The 22,746-nt window shown below is 38.6% G+C and overlaps 1 protein-coding gene across 2 annotated transcripts in view; it reads right to left on the reverse strand.

Moving 5' to 3' along the window:
* pde1cb (phosphodiesterase 1C, calmodulin-dependent b) overlaps window positions 1–22,746 on the reverse strand; it is a 56,889-nt gene that overhangs the window by 23,727 nt on the left and 10,416 nt on the right. The gene's annotated exons all lie outside the window — the stretch shown is intronic.

Consider the following 22,746-nt stretch of genomic DNA (forward strand, 5'->3'; position numbering starts at 1 on the left):
CAGAACATCAGAGAAAACTGGTCTTTTGAATTTCAATAAATTCAATATGCTCCCCCCTTTTAATGGAAAAAAATGATTGAAAAGTAGGGTCAGGGTGGGACACAATGACACTTTGTTTTCATACTCCCATGTGCCTTAAAAGAGAACTCTTCTCTTTTAGACTATTTAAGCTCTGATGACAGAATTTGTCTCTTTTCAGAATTACTTTTCCTTGTCAAGTCTCTTGAATGGCACGTACACCGCACATCCAGTAGGCCTTTCTCATAAGGGACATTCTGACTCGTCAAACACAGATGTAATTAATAACACTAATAATGGCTGCATCCATCTCCATGTGTCAGCTCCAAAGCTCTATTGTGCATGTGGGCTCTCTATTAGGAAATTGGAATGAAGCTATCGTTAATATTATTAGTTCCACCTGTGCTTTTCTCCAACGACAACTCAAAATGTCAGCTGCTTGCGAGGTCTTCTCATTCTAAAAATGGCAGATCTTTGATGTCTGCAGACTCTGATTTGGACCCATTTGCATGTCTTGGCTTAAAACTAAAAGAGCTTTAATATTTTAGGTTTTAGGTGCTGCTGTTATGTGGCTTTAGACACCATCATTTTATTAGATTTCAGAAATGAGTCAGTGTCACTTGTTTTGTACTCGACTGGTTAATATTATTTTTATGTACCCTTGAGCACCCCAAGGGTAATTAATAAAGACATTGAAATTTTTATAGCTGTCGAGGTGGTAGAAATCTGCAAGCAATTGTTGGTTTTGTGTGTGACTGTTTAAACATTCACTAGAAAAACATCCTTTAACTATACTGTACCAGCTGGGTACAATGTTTCATGTGCGGTTAATTCATGTTACATTGCAGTATAATAATCAACTTTTCCAACATGCAAAATTGATCATGTACTGCAGGTTTAACTGAAAAAACACATATTAATATAACTCAAATGATAAAAAAAAACATCCTTTTTGTTATATCTTTCAATACTAATTCACTTGTGGTTATAGTTACATGTGTGTCGTGTTTTTCTCCAGTAAAAGCCCGCCAAAAATAGCACTAAAGAGAAACACAATTTAACATCAATTTGTGCACACTGCAACCCAACTGCAGTATACCACCTGCTGCTGTGCTGGAGGTCACACGCTCCCTTTCACAGTGAATGCCCACAGAGGCTACGCTTGTTGTTGAATTATTAAGCAGAGAGGTGGGAGAGTCGGAGGTTTCAGATGCTCTCATTGATTACATCCTCTGACAGCAGTTGCAATTTTTAGGTAAAGGCTCCAAAATGTTTCTGTTGCAATGATTAAGGAGACATGCCTAAATATAAATCGGTTTTTATGGCCCCTTTACATGTTGCCAGATCACAGTATTTACTATACTATAATTTTCATATTAATGTAGAAATTACTAGAAAGATGTTTAACAAGGCTAAAAGCCAATCCACATTGTTTATTTACACTTTGACCTTGACGCTGAATGATCTCCTACTGAATCTCTGTTTAGGTGTGTGTTTTTCTATGATCATGGCTGCAAACTAATAAAGATACCCTGAACTTTGAACATGAAGCCTGTTTGTCTCACTAAACAGATACGCTTTCGTTTAATCAAATGTATGTCAAATTAAATGTGACTCAGAGACACGAAACGATGAAACATGAAACATGAAACATGCCCCCACCCCTCCCCCACTTACAGTCTATTTATATTTTCTCCTGTGCACTTAATAAGCGTGATTTCCACAAACAGCTGTTTAATCACACGAATCTTCTGCTGTAGTATGTTTTGAATTTATTAATGGCATCTGTAATGAATGATCAAGGCTCTCACTATGTAATTTTCTGGTTTAAGCATTAGTGAGAGGCACTAAACTGATGCATGAAAACAATACTGATGATACTGATGAGCCTGCATGAAAGCTATCTGATAGATGTCCAGACATTTTATTCTGAATTGAAAATACTAGCCTGTTGATGGTATTTGAGGGAAATAACACTGTGTGTATCCCAAAGGTTTAACAAATGTGGAGTGCATTTCCTTGATCATAAAACGTTTGCAAGGCTAATATTCTCAAATAGAATTAAATATTAAAGTATATTCAAAATCCATAATTGTTTACATCCATTTTACTGGCCTACAATCTTCTTCTTCGCTGCCATTGCAGGCACATTGCAGCATATCTTGGCGTGTTACCTCCATCTGCTGATCACTGGAATAGTGTGACCACATTGGTAGAACTGTAGCCTACCAATTGTAATAATGTTGGTGTATGTGCGTAGCATTACTAGAGGTGTAAAACTCCACAGAGAACCTTAAACTTCTTAAATGTCCTTAAAACAGCTGCTTCACATGCTGACATCTCTCTCTCTTCAGCTACTGACAGCTATTTTAAGAACAACAAGGAAGTGAATGGATGAGGGGTACACTGCAACTCTAGAATCACTGCACACGTGATGTGATTGGCACTAATGATGGTTATTAACAACAGCTGTGTGCCAGTGAGCTTCCCTGCTAATACATCAGAATAGAATACAATGCACTCCTTCCTTCCCCGAAGCTCAGAGTCAGACTATAATTCGCCTTACAATGTTGAAATTTGTTCTGTTGGTCATTTGCTTTTGTGTTACATCTTGAATATATGTGGTGCTGGTATGCTGTGCTTATTTGGAAAGCCCACGTTGAATGAAATGAAAGAAATGTTCATCTCTTCTAAAGAAAAGCTTTGTCACGGACTCATTGCTTTTGTTTGGCTGACAAAAGACCAAACAGAATGCCCAATCAATTTTTGTTGTTCATTCAAAAGATAATTTAACAGATGTGGAGAATCCAGAGAGGCATTATATTGAGAATTAATGCTTATCAAAGTCTTAATAGACAATTTAATGTCCCCATTACATCTCATCATGCATTGTGGGTTTTCAGATAAAAGTGAAAATCTGATGCAATTATTCAGAAATTGTACGGTTTTGAGCTGTTTGAGCTCCTTTTAAAATCCAAACACAAAGACTTGGTGATGACGAGTCGAGTGTCAGCACGTACGATAAATCAATGTCTCTGCCAACCAAAACAAAATTGGCTCGTTTCACCTGCCGTCATTACCAAGGGAGGCGACACGCTGGGTTAATAGCACAGGTCGGACCCAAAGTAACTCCTGGGCACAGAGCCAACTGAGAAATTCAGTTTAAGCCAGAGAAAAAGCTTGTATGATGCAGGAGCAACAGCCATGTAATTTGCTCTGGCTGAACACTTAGTTTGAGGCAATGAACTAATTTTCTCAATTCCTTTGATTATCAGCTTCTCATTCTCCATGTACGGGGAAAATTGCTTAAGCTCCTATCAAAAAGTAATTTTAAGTGATCCATAGGAACTTAAAGGGCATCTACTCTCTGTAAGCTCCGGAAGAGTTTTTCCGAGTCAAACAAATTGAATCACACATTTTTTTAAAGAGAATTAAACTATAAAAGGTCAATCAATAGCACAACAAACATTAAGAAATATAAAAAACATTACTTGTATAAATTACAATGATATAATACAGAGAAGCAGCAATTCCTAATCGACTAACTACATGATTGTTACAGATCCAAATGTTTTAAATATTAAGGAACCATTTGGTAAGTACTAATGAGGCAGATAAAGTTATGCAACTGTGATAGTGTGCAGTAGCACAGTGCAGGTAAAATATAAATATAAATACTGGCATCAGTCAGAGTAAAAATATAAACAAAATATTAACAAAAACTAAGTACACGTAGAGGGCACTGCCTTGAAAAACATTTTGCTCAACATACTATCCTGAGAATATTAAAACAGCAGTGATAAATGTGGTGAAAGCACTGGACTGAGTTGCTACTGTATGAGACTTCCAACATATATATACAGCACCAACATGAATTTAAGCTGTTCACAGGTTATGTTCTCTCTGCAGTTTTCAGTAAAAGCTCCAATAAACATTTTTGGGTTACAATATCATTTAGAGGTTAAGCACAACATCATCTGCAAACTTGTGTATTTTGACAGAGAGCTTAATGGAGTTGCAGAAGAGGTAGCTCACAGTCCTGACCAGCTCCATAGCTGGAGTTCGGGGTCTTTGATCTCAGCTTCTCAGACTTACTATGTGATGCCTCCTGTTTTTGACAGCTTAATACTTCACTGACAGATGCAGCCAGGAGTCAGCTGGTAAAGCTTGACTTGTATCTGATATCATGTTGTTGAACAGTGTGTTAAAATTCACCAAAGAAAATCCTGGTATGTGTATTTGACCTGTCATGATGTTAGAAACAAAGATGCAGTGCCATGCTGAATATGTCATTACAGACCTTTAGGCTTTGCATGTGAACTGTAAGAGAGTCTGTGCTGGCCAGGGAGCATATTGGGATAATTTTCTCAAACGTGTTTTAACTGCAGATAAAAGTAACAAGAGTTTTTTTTAGCAAGGAAAGTGTATTTATTAGAACAAGAGAATCAAAAAGCAAATGGCTTATGATTGGAGATGCAATATTTTGCTTTTATTAGAACATATAGTGGAGTAAACACATTTGTTTGATTTTATTCCAAGTCAAATATCAGAATTCAGGACATCAACTCCATGCTTGTGAATAGAAATGCAAATATACTTTTAATAGAGGACAGGAAACATTAATCATCAGCTGCAATTATGTAGCACCCTCTAACCATCCTCTATGTAAATTTAACTAATAAATAATAATAATGATACTATTGTCTCTTGGACGTTTTTTTCCACTAAATTGACAAATTCCAATGGCCGCTAGGTCAAACAGACCAGTGACAGAGAGAGGCAAAGATGTGAGCCTCCAGCTGTCTGCCTCTATATCTGAAGATGAGAGATTTATTTGCTTTCCCTCACAGGGGTGAGCAGAGAAGAGATTAGAGGTGGAATTCAGGTTGAGAGCATTTTCCTCCTGTATATTGCCTCCAGCTCTTTGGCCTCGGCTGACCTGCTCAGAGAGAAGAATGGAGAAAAAAAAAAGAAAGGACAGGAGTGTCAAACTTGAGCCACCCTGCAGTGTACAGTGGGAGTCCATAATGCTCAACCCCTTGACAGCTGTTGTGACAGCCATAAAATGAACATGAAAAAAAGGGAAATTAAACAGCAGAGGGTAACGTAGCAACAGCTTTCTCCCTCCTCTAACAATTGCTTTGTCACTCAAGCAAAAAAACACTCCCTGCATTCCCACTGGGAAAAAAATTTAAAAATGAAATGTATCACATTCCGACCTAACTTGTAATAAAAACAGCTCCATTTCAGCTTTGAGACGTTGCAGCAACAGTCAGAACCCATTTTCCGCACAGCAGAAAGCAGGGAAGGGGATAAATGGGGCTTGCTGCAGAGGGGAATGAGAGCACTACCAGGATGCAAAATATGGTCACTGCCTGCGTTCCAATGACATTCCAGCCTAGACGGTGTGTAATCAATGGCCTGGGGTCAATGTAATCACCCGGGGAGATTAGCGTGCTTTCAGGGAACACACACAGGTTTTGGTCTGATAAGCAATACAAGGCCTGTAAAAACATGATGACTCTGTTAAGCTGCAGTGCCACATTCTGCAGCCTCGACCATGATTTGTAACTGCAGCTCCTCGTCAATAAAATACTAGAGTCCTGGGACACCCACATTTTGGCAAGATAGATGGGGTGAAACAGGAATCTGAAGCATGGTTTAATCTGGAGTTGGCCTCTGATCAACAGAAAACAACTCAATATTAGAGCAGTTTTCTATTGATTGTGGAGAACTTTCAATTCTGCTTTATTTCACTCAGCGGGTTTTCTCTGCATCATACAAATGGCTTGCTTATGGAAGAGTGCTGTGATGTATTTGAATGATAGAGTGAAATAATGCAGTAACTGTACCATCTTTAAATTTAAATGGCACGTATTTACTTTTGAAGGAAATTAACAGATTCAACTGATTAACTCATCTATCTGTTTTTTATAAAGACAGATTATTATAAATGAAAGGCATTGTACATTGCCAAATATTGTCTTTGGATTCAGAAACGTCTGTGGTAAAAGCAGCACAAGCCAGTTTGTCCTGTTAAAATGACCTTAAACACCATCCTCCTCTTTTGTTCTGCATTGCTGTGGAGCGTGAGCTAAATGCCTAAACTGTATGTAAATACAAATGTTAATGTGGCACTCACACTGAGCGCTGGTGCCCATTCAGTTTTGGTAGGGAACAGCTACAGGCTCATGCTGAAGGTTTCTGCTGATGGCTCTAATTAGGATTACAAATACTGCTACAGTGCAAGCGAGTTGCACTCTCTGAACAATACTGGTAACTCCTTCAAAAAGTTCCGATATCAGTTCTAAACAAAGCTTTTCCCGTGGGAGGTTGCAAATGACAGATGTGACAAGAATGGCGGGGGACAGAAGAAACCTTAAAAAAGATCAGTGGTTGAATGCATCCCACTCATGTCAAAGTCTGCCAATCAAAGTCACAACATGAAGTTAAAAAAAAACCCTCAATAACGCTATGAGCGCAAAATAAAAAAAGAGAGTCAATCCTTTGGATCAAAATCCTTTGTTCATATTGTAGATGGTGAATGAATTCATTGGATTAATGCAAACAGAAAGACTACATGCATCCAAAATATTACTGTAGATGCAAAACGAGATTACAGAAATTCAGTGATTAGACCCTGTAACATATTTACATTCTTTGTTCAGTGTTCTGAATCTTTTATGCAGGCAGAAAAAAGAAAGTCAGGAGCTATTTTGAGAAACCATGATGTCATTTCTTTCTGTCATCACAGAAATACAAAATTGTACACAATTAACAGTGCTGTACTGACCCAGTTTGTGTCAATATGGCACAGACGCAACACTGGGTTAACTTTAATCAGTACCAAGGATTTTGATCCAGTGTTGGTGAGCAGATAATAACAGGTTAATAACACAACAGTAAAAGAAAAATAACACTAAGACTGGGTTCAAAAAACACAATGTCTTGGGTGGTTTTCTACTCTTGGGTAAAGTTAACCCAGTGATTGACCCAGTGATTTTTAGTGTGCAGATTAATGTATCAATATATACTAACAATGTACTGAAATATTGCTAAAACACCAAATTGTGTAGCATGTACATAAATCAGAAACAACATACCAGTAAGTTAAAGCTTGACCTCAACTCTGAATACCACCAGCTTCAGCATTCAGCTCCATGTAAGGCTATAAAGGGTTTTTTTTATAGCCTTTAATTCCGTTGTGTAGCACATGAACTTTTGTTCAAAGCCGCTCCAGGCACCATCTTTGTGAAAAAAATGTCTCATCAGTCTTATCTACAGTGGATTGTGAAGGGCAAAGAAGGTCGGCTCAACCTCTTAATTCAGATGCTGTAAATTCTTCATCTTCACTCACATGAAACTCAGGTGTCTGGTGTAACCAGAGTCTTTTGACTCTGACAGGCAGTTTAGCAAATATAAGCAGACTGTGTGGAGTTTGCTCACATCGTACCACAATATATGTGGTGATGAAGTACAAACACATTTCAAACATTTACAATTTGCTGCTATTTGAAGCCCATGATTAAATATTGCTTTGGGCAACGTTCTGTGTTTTCTGAGAAGTGAGCTTATGAGATGGAGTTTCCTACTTATACCTGCATGTATGTGACCATTTAGTGTGGAGTGAAAGTTATGTAAAGTATTTGAGTATTTTCTGTGATTTGCTCACTATGTCAGCAATGCGACCCATTTTAACTAAACAAAAAGAATAATATTACAGAGCACTGGAGACAGGACAAGAGAGTGGACGCGCATGTGCTCATCTTTTGATGTGCCAACGGTCACATCAATATGGACATAAAGATATAGAGCCGTAAGAAAACTGGCTTCAGCGAATTCCAGGCTGCACACAATGACTCAATGAGAAACGATGGGCTATTTGGCAACAGCAGAGGGTGGGTGTTTGATATACCAGCAGCCAAGTCATCATTTTGAAAGGTTGTGCATTCATCTGCCATATGGGCTTTTATTGTCCCGCTTAACTCCATATGCATTTCCAAGCTTGATATGAAAGAAGCACCATAAATTTATACTGCAGCCCAAGAATCTTAATTCGATCTCTGATATACCTATGATAAGGTTTGCTCCACAGAAGACTGCCCTCACACAAAGATATGATATACAAATGTTGTTTCAAACACAGATCGTATCATCGTAGTCTGATGGAGCAAAACTCACAAATAGTGGGACAATTTGGTCATTTTGGTTAAAGTCTAACCAAATTATTCAAACCACTTTATTTGTAAGTAAACTGGAAGTGAGCATAGCAAAATGTTGGGATCACTCCAGAGGAAAACTGTGAATAAGTACAACTTTGAGATGGTAGTAGTTGAACCAGGAAGTCTGTAAACTGTGACGGGGCTGTTTACAACGAACAGTCCTGGTACTAATTTTATCAAATTGTCCTTGTTTTTTCCTCCAGATATGCTGGATTAACTACGGATTTTATGTACAACCCATCTCATCATCTTAATGCTCGTGTTTCTTCCAGCATTGGATATTGTTTTAGCAATGTTGTTGTGTTCCAAGACCTCAGTTTGTGATGTGATTTATGTGTCACGGATTGAAATGACGGCCAAAACTATGAAAATTTGTTTGAAAATACTTTGGAATTGGTTGATGGTATGAAAAAGGGTACTGCGACAGACAGCAACACATAATGCCACCCATATTCTCAAAAAAGGTGCTGCCCCTCTTCCTCCCCCTAAAATCAAGTCATTTTTCTCTACATAAGTTTTCTTGTTGTTTTCTTATGTTACATCCCGCCGCATCAACATTTCATCCATTAAGTTGGCAGGTCAGAAAATGTTGTCTTATTTTTGTGTGAGGCACTGACAAATGGCCTACTCTGTTGATTAGGTTCGAGAATTAGTTAGAAGAACGTCCTTTAAACCAAAGCCTGTTAAAATGGCAAAAAAGTCCTAATGATCAAGATTTAAATTTTCATCACCATCTTAAAAAAGATGACTTTTTAATGGAGAGTGTGGTGCCTCATCTTCCATGCAGACTGCTCACATGGAGAGAACACTGGGTTTTGACCACATATTATAAAGGCTAATGAATATCATATGATTGCGGTGGATGTAAGTGTATGAGCTCTTATAGTGTTGTATGTGTGTTAATGACCAAGTGTGTATGTATTTGTGTTCTGTCTGCACAAATCAAAAGCCTTTCTAAATCCAAACTACATTTCCTTTAATCCCAGCAAGCAATTTGTGAGTTCTGGGAAGTCATTTGTTCTGCAGGGAAATAAAACAAAGCCAACAGCTTAACGGAGCGCAGTCAAGTCTGCACACGAGCAACATTACAGCATGACGACTGTCAGCAATGCGTCACCAAAAACATCATACTTTGTGTGGCTGCATGTGTGAGTGTCTACTGTATGTAAATGTTTTGGTCTGTAGTTGTACAGCATGATCTCAGCCTTGTGACAGACTTACGTAGCTACAGTAGGAAACACCCACTCAAACACATAAGAGCGTGGCGGGCAGCCAGGGGAAAGTCTGAGAGCTGACTAATTATTTGGAGTAACACACAGCTGGGATTACTGAGGGAAAACTTTACACCTGCTGGGAAAATATTTAAAGGAGGGATATTCAAAAATAGCCTGGTTCAATTAATTATTTTGTGTGTGGAAAACACGTGTTCAAACGCATGGTTCAGGTGACTCACACGATGCAAGTGATTCGGGTTAATTTTAGTGTTAATTTTAGTATTATGAGATTAAAGGTAGAAAAAGGCACAAACGCTCTGTCAACCCCAACTCCAAGAAATTATGCGAATATATTACTAATGAATATTACCAGATATATTTTTTTTTTTCAAGTGAAGGAAGTGCGACAATTATTGCATTCAAATTGTGGGCAAGATATTGTGGTTTCAGTTTGACCATTTTAGGAAAATCAAGTAATATTCTTATGTTATTAGTAAATATTTTGCAATATCCACATTTGCCTGGACTTGGAGGTACATTTATTTAAAACCTTTTTTGTTATGTTGATTTAAAAAAAAAAAAATGAAGCACTGTATTTCTCTCACAAAATATTTTCTATTACAAATGAAGTGTTCCAATGTAATTTCCAGAGACCAGGTCAGCTATCTACAGATGTTGACAAATTACATCAGCAGACGGCTGGTTGTCTATCTATTGTACATGAATCCTGAAAAAGCGAAGCCAATTATTACTGTCTTTCAATGACTAATGCCATTAATTAACAGGGGAGGCAAATGAGGAGCGAGAGCAAGGAGGTCAAATGAAAGCGAGCAAAGTTGCAGTAAAAATACGAGTTCACTGGAACGTAAACACCACTGCTGGATCGCATGAATAAGGACTTAATGGACTCACTAATGACTGCACTATCGTCCGCCTTTCATTTTAGGCAGTAAGGAGAAGGGTTTGAGTAATACATTATGGAAAAGGCATAGTGTTTTTGATATCTGCTGTAGTAGACCTATTATTTCACATCACAGGAAACTATTCAGTCATAATAGTCACAATAGGAAGGTAATCAAACTTTTATTAATGGAAGTTTATGGTATATATCCTATCTGACTAAATTCTCTTTACTTGTTGAAAGTCAAAATGTTGCATTGGATAATCAAACCTTCTAGACAAACAATTACAGAGCAATGATGGTGTGATAAGCTTAAAGGGCATTTCGTCCTTTCTCGTATTAAAACGTTTGTGGCCTGATCAGTAGTCACAGCTCAGGGAAACTGTAAAACCATTCAATGACAGCAGTAACTAAAATATCAACATAACTTATCAATTACTGCATGAATTATCGACTTCAAACGAGTTTCATGTGTCTGAGAGTCAAACCTGCCTGAAAGGTTGGAAATCACCTAAAAACTTGAGGTTACTTTAGAAATGAGTGAGCAGTGTGTGAAATCAAGATGAAACACTCCTCCTTTAATATGCTAAACATGACGATTAACAGACTTCACCTGCACAAACTTTTTTCATTGAAACCTAGACTTTTCTTGTACAAAGCGTAGGGAGTACATCATCAAAAGTCCCCATAGCGAAGCAACATGTAGCTCATATTTGCATAAACAGCTGGGAATGCTACTGCAGCACACAGATAATATGCCTGTGTTATTTTCTATTATGCTTGATTAGCAAGACCAGCAGAGTGCAGCAGCTCTATCCAACATCCAACATGCTACCGCACAGCAACTCAACTCTGGTAAAATACAAGAGACAGTTAGATATTTGAAATTACAGAAACCTTGGTGTGTAATCAAAGTTCAGTGGCCTGACACGAAACAACCCAACTGCACTAATTGACCTCACCGAGCCACAGCTCCTGTCACTCTAGCAATTCACACAGGGAAATGCTGAACATGTACACTTATGGAGCATATCCCTCTTTTTATAGTATATCTTCCACTCTATCTACAGTAATACGGCTTGTCCCTGCACCATATGTGTCAGTACAAGATGCACTCTGAAAGCACTGACAATATATCACTTCATTACCAAAACAAATTCCTACAAAATGACAGTACTGTGTTTGAGTGTTTGAGAGCTGTGAAATCCAAGAATTAAAACCAAACACCATAAAACAAAATAAACACCATCGCATCTCTAATCTCACGTACAAATCCCCCCCTTGATTTCCCTCCAGCTACCATACCTAAAGCACTGGCTGTCCTGTCAAACAGGCCTTGTCCCATGACATGTGTCAGTGCTGGGATATAATCCTGCACGCGCAGTGTTGCACGAGTTGCGTAATCTGAGAGATTAAAATATGCATGCCATGGCCAGTGCACGTCTATAACAGACAGGAGGAGAGAGAAATCGTATGTGAGTGTCATCAAGTAAACTCTCTTGCTGTCAGATCAAGTATTTGTTGTCTTAAAATGACACGATATATTTGACACAGTTAATGATTATGTTCCTCACTGAGTGGCAGTTGATGATTCAAACTTGTGAACCATCTTATTTTAGACTTTAAAAACTAAATAAAATGGAGTGAAAAACAATTTTAGTTTTGAACATGCAGCATATTTTTGTGTGAAATTGAATTTATGGGCATGGTATAATTGATCCCACTTTAAGCATCTTAATGTGTCCAAGCAAGCCTCACACACGGTTTACAATGTTCATCATCCCAACTTTTGCACTCAAAATCCTGGACATGTTCTAGCTGACTTAAACCAAAATGTTAGCTCAGCAAAGCATTTAAACATCTTACAGAAAGAGAAAAAAAGCTGATTTTGATATATTATAACTTTTAAATGCTTTTAGATGATATACATTTTGTAGATATCCAAAAAAAAAATAAAAATACAAATGCAGAGTAAAAACTCTACTAGGTCTCTTGTTAATCATGCTTGTTCATGTTTTGTCAGTCAATTCAGTGTTGTCCACCATGTCTCTCACTCATAACAAGGTCATTACATCCCAGTAATTCATTTACAACAATCTAATAAGGTGAAACCAGATTTTCAAAGGTCGTTGAATTCCCATGTCAGATGAGTCATGCTGGCTAGAGTTTAAAAAAGGCTTCCTGTCTGTCTCAGCCACAAAGACCCACAAGCACACACACACACACACACACACACACACACACAATAAATATAAACATGAGCTCACATAAAGTTGTGAAGCTGCAGGCAGTACTAGAGTTTGCAAAAGTAATTTTAAAAGTGCACGTTTTACCACTTCAAATCCGTGCAACTGGCTTCATGGAAAGGAGCCCCTTCCTTCTCCCTAAACTGCCACCAGGGTGCCCAGGGTGTCCTTTGAGGAAACCATTTAACCCTGTGCTGCTTCATTAATGCTGCTCAGTGACCAACAGTCAAGCGAAACTGTGGAGATATCAGGCAGCTATCCAAAGTCAAATGTGTAATGACATGAATGTTAAGTAAGGTGTTGGTACTTGGTAAACCCCTAAACTAAGTAGGTTAAACGCAGCTCCCCAATCACAAATACAGCATACTCATATTCTAAAATTAGATCTAAAACTGTGCAACACTTAAAACTCTTAAATGATCTAAGAATAGAGATCAACCCAGGAACACTGGCTTCACAATCAGATGTTATTTTTAGGAGTCTTTCCCGCAGCGATTAGCTAGCACCACGCAGGACGCCAGCAACAGGTGTTGTCACGGCCAAACGCTACTGCTAGGCTAATGATTTTAACACGATTTTGTTTTTTCCAAAGTGACGGGCCCATGTGGGCACAGCACACTCAAATCTCTGAACAATAACACCCAATCTATGGCAATTGAGATGTGTGGGAAAAAGTGAGAGAGACGACTTGGAGAGCAATTCAAAAACACAATTACGGAAGAAGACTTGGGAGTAAATGAGGTGAAGTGACACATCCCAATATGAACGAAGGCATCACACAGGCAGATGGAGGAGGGTCACAGCGGTGGCAGAGTGCACGGTAGGGACGACATTTACAGATAATGTATTTGTTTAGGTCACAATCAGATGAGAAGGAATTTCCTAAATTGATCATAGTTTAGATGAAATTAAATCCAACAGCACAGAGTAAAACTGACCTGGTTTGACCCACCTATAGAAATGTATAAAAAGTAAAAGATAAAGAATAAAAGTTTCTGTGCATACATGTGTTATCGGTGAGGAAATGAACAACATTTATAAAAGTCAACCATTATTTTCTTCTCATTTTCTTGATGTTTTCCTGTAGTTGCTATAGTTATCACTGGATTATCCAGTGATTGCACTGTAATATAATATACAGTACATTATAACGTTAAAGGATACGTTATTAAACCTGCGTCCTATTTTCACATACTTTGAGGTCAAAATGATTGGTAGGTACAGACAGTTTTGGAATGGGTCCAGTGGATTGACTCAGCTGGCAGCTGTGAGCGGGCTATAATGGTCATAATGTAATCCTATGGGGCAGCATGCCCGATAAAAGTACATCCACTAAAAGTGTTTGTTTTTGCCACTGACAGGCTCAGTGTGTTTTACACAAATATTGTGTTGGATCTAAACTAATCCTTTAACACGTCAAAGTCACACAATAACAGAAACAAACTAACTGATCGAGGCAGCAGTAGACAAGCAACTCCTATGTGCTTTAATGTAAAATTACTGTTTTTGTCAATGGAGTCTGGTGGGTTTGAAGAGAGCGATGTAACGACTATTTCTGATATTTCTGTCTCTGTAGGGCTCCTTTCTGCAATGTTGTCAGACACTTGAGCAAATCTCAGTATGTGCTACTTTTAGTGGACGTACTTTGACGGGTGCAGTTGCCCCAAAGGATTACATTACAGCCTTTGTAGCTCATTCTTGGCTGCCAGCTAAGGTAATCTACTGGACCAAAACTTTTTGGACCTACCAGTCACGTTGAAGAATAATGACTTTTAATTTAAAAAAAATCTTAATAAGATGTAGCCCTAGTTAATCTGACAAATATTCTTCAGTATTTCTTCATCGTCACTGGTTCTACTCTCTGTCTCAATCATATCTCCCTGCTACAAGAACAGATGTCTCTACAATATGAAGAATAAAAGATGAAAATTAGCATTTTAATATTGTACATTACAAGCATCCTAAAAATGCATTACACTTACAACAGACAATTTCACAGACATGATTAGATCAATTTGAATTTGTTCTTAATGCTATTAAAAGAAAACTCTGGCGCCATTTACACTTGAATGAACACACGAATGAATGATATTTACGAACAACAAGCAGGACAAAAGTTTTACCAACAAAGGTCGCACTGATCAGGGATCGCATAAAGGCTACAGCAACCTTCTGTTTAATCTTATCTGTTGTAATAGCTGCAACTGTTTTTTTCCCCCCCAACACTGTTAATGAGACAGAAAGAACGAAAGCTCACGTCACATTAGATTGTGAGAAGGGGTGAAGCTCAGAGAAACAGATACATTCACACACTTTCAACATCAATCAATCAGATTTCAATTCATCTTGGATACATATTGGGTGCATTTACACTTAGTTTTTTTGAGGAGGTGTAGCACAAATCTTGAGGTGACATGTTGTAAATGCAGTTAGACATACTACTACCTTTAATAAATTTACTTGGACAGTTTGATGAATGAATAAATTATAGAATGTAACGCAAAATCTTAGCTGCAGCATGAGTCATACCTGTGTGGTTAAAATGCCAACATCGTCCAACTTCATCACTGCAGGAACTAAGATATAAAATAGTCTCTTACAATAAAATACATGATCAATTAAGCACCCTGAAATATTGATGAAGCTACACCTGGAAAGTTTGCACATGTTAGCACCAAATGAGAGCTTGTTGACAAATTTGTCCTTTCAACTTGTGTTTTCACCACAAACACCACACACTGTAATTGTGTTGGTCAATCTGTGATACCATCAAGGGGCGAGAGAGTGAAAGAATCTAGAAAATAGGGTGAATCTAAAAGGTCGAAACACAGGGTCAGTGACACCCATTTCTAAGCTGAAACCACGCTTTCTGAAGCAGGCTGGTCTGAAATCGTACTATCAATCAATGTTTGGATTGTCAATCAGTGTTATCAATGTTTAGTGGGACTCCAGGGAGGGTCAGTAATGGTGCAGCTCAATCGACTTTGACTGTCCTTTCATGGGTGACTTGAGTATGTGTGTTATCTAATGTAGAAGACAAATAAAGACCCAGAGGACCTTCACACTGCAAATGTGAAGGTTATTGATACATAATGACGTGGTTAGGCTGACATAACCTTAAACTGTGCTTACTGTAAAGGTAGTCACATCCCTGAAGCAAAAAAAAGGCATAGGTGGCTTATGTGTGCACAAACACACACACACACACACGGGTCGGCAAGCTAACTCAATGAAATGGGAGAGGTAGAGAAAATGGTGCTTTCAATTAGATTATCTGTTTGACTCAAAGCCAGAGCAGCAACATAATAACAGATAGTGCATAATGCTATGAGTCTATCAGAGATTATTTCGGCAGTAATCCAGACATAGCGATGGGCAATTATGGCTGCCTCAGTGTTACTTTGACAATGAAAACAGGTGTACCAGTACAGAAACAAAGGCTGTGTCCTACCCTCTAAAGCTGAATGACCTTGATGGTGTTATAAGAGAAGAGATGTGTTCATTGAAACCACATGTAAGGATAAGTCTGGTTAATTCAAAAACACAAAGAAGAAGATGCCATGAGAAATAAAAAGAGAGGAAGGGGACACGATAACACAGCTGTCTCTGTCCTTGTCCTTGTCTTTGTGTCACACACACACACACACACACACACGAACACACAACAACGCAGATGGATCAATAAAAGCTGAAAAGTGGTGCACTGTGGCAAGTGAGGTCATCACTGATCTGTCCTTCAACCCCTGGACAAACAAGGACGGCAGAGTGCACTTTATTTGGCAAGGGGCCACCTCACACAACACAGAAAAGACCTTGCAACCTCAGCCTTTATTCCCAATGAGCTATTATTCAGTCCAGTTGGAGTGCCTCACATATGGGCATTTCAGCTTTTCAACACCCATAACTGTCCCTGGTAAAATGTGAATTACACCAAATTTATGCTCAGCTTTTGTACAGAATTCATTGAAAAGCCCATAAATAGATATACCCTTCAGTTAAGAATGTGCCATTCATTTGTCCTTGGATATTATGTACGCAACTAAATATTCACTACTGTACCCTACAGCCAGGAAAGTACAGGCTTTCACAATGAATCCTATTATGAGCTCTCAGCCCAATGGCCAGCTTCATGGAGAACAGGGAAATGTAACAGAGGTAAAATACAGTTTTTTTTTTCTTTTTTTGTCAATACAGTTTCAATCTTTCCTTTCCAAGCCAATGAAGGAGAGAGAGTATACAAATTAGTACATGAATAATTAACAGTCGTAAAAATTAAAGCATTGGTTTATTCTCCTCTCCCATTTAGCATTTCACTCCGTTTAACATTTGTTTTTCTATTTTCTTGATGAGAACACATTAAATCATTCATCTATTTCAAAATTTTCCTAAAACAACATATTTCTCTTTATTTAGGAAGACTGAGCTCCTGTAAAAGCTTTCAATTTTTGCATTTCAGGCTACATGTTTTTAGTGATGTACTTCGCATTTATAATTAGCACAACAGACAACATGATTATATCATGATAACATCGACAGTGTTGATATCATCCAAAAAGAGCAAAACAACGACCAGAAATAAAGCACTGTGTTTAAAGTAACTTTTTAGCATGGATAGTTAGTATGCGTGGCACTTCTTTCATTACTTTATTCTCCTCCACACCGGTCAGTCAGGTTTGCATTAGAGTTTGTTCTTTCTTTTTTGATTGCACTATAATTCACTAATCATGTAGGGAGATATCATCACTCAATTTTACTCAAGGAAGCACTGTGCTATGCAGCCACAACACATGTGACGTGGCGCTTTGAGTAAAGTAGTTTTCTGGCCTTGGCAAAGTATCGTTCCTATACAGCTCTGAGATGTAAATATGCAGGTAAAGATTGCTACAGTATAAATTCAGGCCCATTCTCTTGGGGGGGTGTTTAAAGTCACTCTCTGGGTAGGAAATCACTAACTGAGGCAAATAACTAATAATGAAAGTGACAGGAACACAGTGGGAAAACCAGGGTTAGGGTTAAAAAGCTAATATAGCATCCTTTTGCTATATTCTAATCCCAAATGTTTACATGCCAACAAAACCAACAACAAAACCCGGAAAATATCCGTTCAAGCCATCTACAAACACAAACACCAAATGTCTCCATCAAAAACCAAGGTTTGCAAAAATTAGCAAATATTTACTTATTTGACTTTAAGCCATTTTAAGCCATCAAAAGCGCTTAATGCAACAATTTGACCCTTGATGCTCAATGTGCTAAAGCTTGGTGAGCAACGTTCAGATTAATTTTTCTGGAAACAGAACGATCCAAAAGTTGCATTGGTTTTTGCACTAGAAGAAAACCCCGTTAACTGAATATGCATGATTCATACATTTCATTATTATTATTCATGAAGACAAAACTCCAGCCAGGCAGATGTAATCATTTCAATATCATGTTATGATACAGTATACGGTAACTCTCCTTTTCTTTGTTTCTTTCTTTGTTCAATAATTCAAAAGAAGAATTAAAAATTCTTTGATACTTTGCAGGAGATCTAAACATGCCCGTCTGTCATAGCATATGTGTCCGGATATGGATTAAACGTAACCGAGGAAGTGTACAATATGAAGCATGAAGTCCCCATGAATCTGGCTGTGTCACAGTGAACTACTGTACTCAACACTTATTTTCTGGAAAGGATGTTTAGTCCGGCGTGTCAAAAAGTGAAAAAAAAAAACACGGTGACAGAAAACAGAGACCTAACTGAGCTTCCCAGCATTCCTCTTAGATTAACATCAAAGTAAACACAGGTAGATTTATTCACTTGTTCACACATTTATACGGAACAATTCATGCATTATCACACACACACTCAAACACACACACAAAGTGTTCATTAATCTTTCCAAATTTGACAAACTACCAAGTGACAAACAACAACATATTTCACTTCACAATGCCAAATCCTTCACTGTCCACTGTTTACATAACAGCTGAGCAGCAACAAGCCGCAAAGCACCACATCACCAATCAAGCCATTATCTACTAGGCTCCCAGCCAACAGTGACTAAACGCTTGTTAAAAAAAAGTTCACTCACGGCTTTTAATTTTGTATTATGATTTACGTGAATGATACACCGACAGGCACATGTGCAGGCACTCTGTCTGAGATCCACTCTCACCCATAGGCACTTTTGCAAAACTACAATAATCAGTTTAAACCTGCAGTAACTGCCTTTTTGGCCACTTGGGGTAAGTGAACATTATCACCTTTTAAGTTGATATGCAGAACTTATTAGCAAATAGTTACTCATCTACACATCCAGTATCTACTGAGCAACATTAGCACTCATTTGGAGCTGCCTTTCTGTCCACCCGATGAACAAAAGTACAATATTTACTCTTCTTTAGCTCCGCTGAACCACCGACTCCCGAGGGAAATAATTCAACAATTTTAGAACCTCATAGTGTTTAGTTTTGTTGGAAATGTATCACAGAGTTGTTGATTAAGTCTTATTACACTGCTCTCCACACTTCATATCCCCCAGGAGTTTGGGAACAAAATAGAATCTGGCAATGCAGGATTGGATGGATTTTTGCACCCGCTAGCCACCCGAACCAAAGATTCCCCCAAATCATGTGCAGTCAAGAAAATATGCCCACATAAACCAAAGCTCTGCATCCGCTTTCCCTGCGATGTACAAATACATCTAAGGACAAGTCTGTCTAAGTGAACCCTGTCTCCAGGAAATTACACTTACCATGCAAATCATTTGCAACAGCAAATACATTTTGGAACCATAATGAGGTATTATTGTTACTAATTAACATATCTGGCATTTTGCAAGCTTGTTGATACTGAATGGATCAGTACAATGTTTACTGACGATAGTTTTTCCTGCCAAAATATCCGTTCTTGCAAAACAACATCTGTTTGCAGCTACAGCATTATAAAATGTTTTATGGTTATGTTTACACACTGACAGCACCTTGGTGAAGATCAGGGAAAGATTTAATATAGGAAAAGTCTGCAGTGACTTGAGACACAACATTCAACCTCTAACCTTAACCAAACTGTTAATGTTGTTTAAATGTAACTACGTGTAATCACTGAAAAATGTAATCTCTGACCTCTGTGCAGTAGATATATGTCGTTCATTATTCACACAAAAAACACAGCCATTGCTTTTGTCATCACATCATAATTGGGAAAACAATTTAGTGGTATAAAACAATTTCTGGGAGACATGGTTGTTTTGTGAGATACATCTAGCTACACCGAATTCTCCTACAGCCTATTTCCATAGCACCCGGAAAGCTCGGTATACAAAAACATTGCCTATATCAATCCCAGGCACTCTTTCTAGCTGTATTCATCTCCTGCTTTAGCAAGAAAAAGCCCATTTTGCAGGCACGCTTTTTCACATTGGTTATGACATCGGCTGTGGGCCATAGAAGGGAGGTGAATACACTACTGTGACTCCCACGAGGACCAAAATGACTGGGTTAGCTGGAAAAGAATGAGGTGAGGTGATAAGAGCACTGAATGGAAAGAAAAACTCATGCAGCGCACACACACACACACACACACACACAGATGGCTGCCGGGCATCACGCATGAGTACACACATTCAGCATACAAAACACTAGAGGATGCACACAGCGTCTTTTCACATTCTCACACAGTGGGACCAAATATTTTCTCTTTCTCTGAAGTACGCAAAAACACCTGCTCTACCACTCCTTCTACCTGCCTCCATCCTGGAGTAATACCCTTTGGACAAACAGCCAGCAGGGGCCACGGTAGAGGAGGGATGAAGAGGCAGGGCGGTTGGAGGAAGAGTAGATATAAACAACCAGATTAAGGAGACAATCTGCACCATAAATCTGCAATAATATCTGCTGCAGGCCGCAGGAGGGGGAAACCTTGTGAGCTGGGCTGCCACTAAGAAAGCCTGCGACGTTTATGCTCTCATCTTTGCCGTAGCCTGAACTTAGAATAAAAGCCCATCATTTAGGCTTTGTAATCAATCTTCAGAGTAGCAATACACTTAGTTCAATAATATCCTTCTGAGGTAGGCAAAGACGGAGAAAATAATCAGTGTGGAAGCCCTTTGCTGCAGAATGAAAATGCAGTATTTGCACATGCACTACATCTCTCTTACTTTTTGAAGAGCAAAAGAAAAAAATCCATTTGAAAGTGATTTGCCTCATTGTGTGCTGCTCTTTAGGGTATTGTTCAGCCCCAGCAGAAAATCCATCACATTTCAGGGTGTACAGGTGTTGTTTGTCCAGACATGAACGTGTTGCATTATGTCTGTGAATTGGTTGCATGTGTGCAGGTATTGTCCATCAGAGAATGTGCATCTCCTATATTTGTTAACTTGTACATGTCTACCGATGTACGAACTGAAAGGTGTCTCCAAGCACCTGCGCGGTTTAGAAAACTGGGATGCGGAGCGAATCATGCTAACTGAGGCGGTTATCTCAGAAAAGAAAGGAGCACCTGATGTGGAGCAAAGGGGAAGGAGAAGGGGAACAGAAAAAAAAAAATCGGTTGAGAAGAATGTAATTAGCCCTAGCTTGGAGACTCATTTGAGCCGGGCAATTACCCCTCTAATCATCAGGTAGTAGGAGAGAGGAGGATATGGGGTGAAGGGAGGAAGAAGGAGGGGAAGAGAGATCGGAGAGGGACAGGGAAACAGCAAGAGAGGCATAATAATCAGCATATCTGTGCTGTAAACTACAGCAAGAAAATAAAATACAAAATAAACATTTCCCCTAAAAAAAAAGGCAACAAACAGTAGTTTTCAAACATTCAAAAACAACACATTTACTGTTCCTTTGGGTACTAAGCAAAAGATGTGGATGAACAGACATGGCAGCCAGCCACATCTCATCATCACACGTAGAAAAAAATTACAACAGTGACTCATTAACGACTGAAATTGAGGACGTGGACTCTCTGCGTAAACTGCCTCATGGTGAAATGAGGAGTGAACACCACTGTTTTATATCTTTAGAGTTTACACCTTAGATGTACAAGACATGCAGGTAGGTGCGATAGGCGGCAACTCATGTTACAGCTTCAGTGTGATGAAAAGAAATTGATAATCATTCAGATATTTATTTTATATAACTAGCAATTATGTGGATTTTCTTCTACTCCATGTAAAAGTCTTTGTTTGGTGACATAAAAACAGATGGCTACTCACATATGAAACACGGAAGTTAGCCAGCTCAGAGAATGCTACAGGCAAATGTCAGCTGGAGAGGGCCTGGGAGAATAAAGTCCCTTATCAGAATAAAGTCAAGGCTGCGGATTTGGTTTCTGAACATATGTCATGTGAAAATGTTTCAATCAGGGGAGACCTGATTGAAAATGAGGCTTAAGGGTAATTAAGCTAATTAATTTGACTAAGCGTGCAGAGGAGGACAAAGCTGAAGACATTTGTGAAGAGTCATTGGTGATTAGATGGGATCGTGACACCATCAGTTTAAGGCTGGAGAGATGACGTGAACTGAGCAACCCCCCCCCCATAGTAGTACATAGTAGTGTCTTGTAATCTATTGTGGCAATTGTTTGACATCACATGAAAACTAAGACTACTTTTACTTTTATGACTCCAAATACGACGACTGACCATCATAGCATGGGTAAGAATTTCAGGGATTTTTTCTTGATGTGTTCCTGGTAATAATCACTGTTAAAAATATATATATATGCTTCTAATTATTATTTTTCATTAACAGTGTGCATCATCTTTATTTTCTAATTGATTATCTGGCCACATCATCATCTTTATTGCCACTGTAATTATTGCTCAAGAGATGATTATTTGTTTGTTTTATCAGATGTGATTGCATCTGTTCTGTAGCCAGCTAATCAAAACGAGAACCAATAACCGCATTGCATTGTTGCCCCAAATGATTCATCTCCAGCGAACAGCCCATTGGCTCTGACGGACAAACGGCCCACAGAGAAGAGAGACAGAGAGGCTTGGGTAATGGCATCTAATGGTCTGCTCTTGAGAGGCAGCCAATGCCTGGAAGATTTGCCCCCTGACAACTGACATTAAGCAAAGAGTTAAATTTTCCCTTGTGACTCTCAGACTGATGATATCTGTCCTCTTCTACATTGCTCTTGCTCTTTTCTCCTTCGACGT

This window comes from Pempheris klunzingeri, chromosome 15 (genome assembly GCF_042242105.1).
Source record: "Pempheris klunzingeri isolate RE-2024b chromosome 15, fPemKlu1.hap1, whole genome shotgun sequence".
NCBI classification, from domain to species: Eukaryota; Metazoa; Chordata; class Actinopteri; order Acropomatiformes; family Pempheridae; genus Pempheris; species Pempheris klunzingeri.